Here is a 2,500-nt window from a genome sequence, read left to right as displayed (position 1 = left end):
CACACCCAGCTGATGCCTCCACACCCAGTTGATGCCTCCACACCCAGCCGCGGCCTCCACACCCAGTTGCTGGCTCCACACCCAGTTGCTGGCTCCACACCCAGTTGATGCCTCCACACCCAGTTGCTGGCTCCACACCCAGTTGATGCCTCCACACCCAGTTGCTGGCTCCACACCCAGTTGCTTGGCCATGACCCAGTGTGTTTGCCCCCCTCTATAGAATAATGCACAGTTTAACTCGGCCAACCGAGTTGAAATGGAAGGGGTCTCAGCGGTCGGGCAGGACTCCACAAGCCTTGAGGTGCCAACAACTGCTCCTAAAAGAGGTTTTTGCCGAGTATGCAACAAAAACACCGCCATAAACTCCATCGGTGGTGTTATCCGCTTTCACACCTTCAACGAGGAAAGATGCAGTGGTTCCCACCAGCTTCCGAAGGGAAGCAATGGCCAGCTGCCATTAACAGTTAGGGAAGAGACTCCCATTAACCTAATCTCATCTGAGAACCTCACCCAAGCGATCATAGCGACGTCTGCTAGAACATTACCACACATCCCAAAAGCAGCCCGCCCAAATGCAGCAGCCAAACTTTGTAATCTTCTGAAAAGGGTCAATGATGCACCGGAAAACATTCAAGCGTGGCATAATGTCCTTCTGTTTGGCAATGTATGCCTCACCGTCCCTCCAAGGAGGGACAAATCACTTGCTTCCTCGGTCCTGAGGGCGATAAATGAATACCCAAGGGGGGACAACCTAGTTCGCCTGCCTCTCCGAGCAAAACACACCCACCGCAGAAATGGTAACAACAACATACCGGAAACGTACAAAATCAGAGCACAAATCACCAAGAAAATTGAAGAGGGAAATACCGCAAGTGCTATTAGAGTCCTCACCAGTGACGAGAAAATTGCTCCTCGAAACTCAGCCACAGCACGGGCCCTGCAAAGCAAGCACCCACCCAGAGCCCCTCAAGGCGACAACATCGTTCCGCCATCAGCCGACACCATTTCAGACCCATTAACAGTTGGTGAATCTGAGGTCTACAAAGCAGCCCTTTCTTTTCCACCTGGGTCAGCAGGCGGCTTTACAGGGTTAAAACCTCAACATATCAAGCAAATGTTAAATCCTGCGGTTGGTGATGCTGCACAAGATCTTCTTATGGAACTCACAAGGTTCGTCAACATGTGTCTGGCTGGTGAGATACCTGAGGTCATCAGGCCTCTCTTTTTTGGTGCCTCCCTCTGTGCTCTCAAAAAGAAGGACGAAGGAATCAGGCCAATCGCTGTTGGCAACACTCTCCGACGCCTGATTGCCAAGGCTGCTACGAGGGTTGTCAGCCAGCAAGCGGCTGAATTGCTGAAACCAATCCAGCTAGGATTTGGAATCCCCCAAGGCTGTGAAGCGGCTGCCCATGCAGCACGAACATACATCACAAACATTTCTGATGAAAAGGCCCTGCTCAAACTGGACTTTAAGAATGCCTTCAACATGGTAAGAAGAGATGCAGTACTTTGTGCCGTACATCGCCATTTCCGGCCCCTCTACCCGTTCATACTATCGTGCTACAGTGGCGAGTCAAAACTGCTCTTTGGTGAACATGAAATCAGATCATGTGAAGGTGTTCAGCAAGGTGATCCTCTTGCTCCCCTTCTTTTCTGCTTAGTCTTAAAAGAAATCACCGAAAGCTTGTCCAGCGAGTTCAACATCTGGTTTTTGGATGATGGCACTATAGCTGGCACCGTAGACCACCTCTTGTCAGATATCAGGAAAATAAGGGAGCAAGAAGTAAGCCTGGGTCTCGTCCTGAACCCTTCCAAGTGTGAAGTAGTCTCCTCCAACCCAGACATCGTAGCTAGAATAAGGTCTGCCTTGCCTGGAGCCCATGTCATTAGGGCCGAGAACAGCACCCTCCTTGGAGCTCCCCTCGGGTCTAACGCCATTGATGAGATCCTCGACAAGAAAATCGCAGACCTTAGGAGGATGGAAGACAGAATAGGTGACATCGATGCCCACGATGCTTTTTATCTCCTCACCAAATGCCTATCCCTTCCGAGGCTAACCTACTTTCTGAGGTGCGCCCCATCTTACAACAACCCAAAGCTTGACGAGTATGACCTCCTACTGAAGACCATGCTGGAAAAAGTTGTTAACCTCTCAACGAATGCCAGTGGAAACAAGCCACTCTTCCTGTCAGGCTCGGTGGCTTGGGTGTCCGCACCGCCACCCAAATTGCAGTCCCAGCCTTCCTGTCTTCCTCCTCAGCATCAGATGACCTGGTTAAGGAAATTCTACCTGACACCCTGAGTGATGTAGCGGGGATACAGGACCCCCACTACACGGAATGTGACACGAAATGGGGTGCCATGACAGACCCAGCACTCAGACCAGCCATGCCGAAAGCCAAGAAACAATCCAGTTGGGACAGCCCCATTGTAGACAAAGAAGCCACAGCTTTGCTGGAGGCAGCAACAACCCCCAGTGATCGTGCACGCCTCACAGCTG

This window comes from Procambarus clarkii, chromosome 12, assembly GCF_040958095.1.
Source record: "Procambarus clarkii isolate CNS0578487 chromosome 12, FALCON_Pclarkii_2.0, whole genome shotgun sequence".
In the NCBI taxonomy this organism is placed as follows: domain Eukaryota; kingdom Metazoa; phylum Arthropoda; class Malacostraca; order Decapoda; family Cambaridae; genus Procambarus; species Procambarus clarkii.
This window is presented reverse-complemented; position numbering follows the sequence as displayed.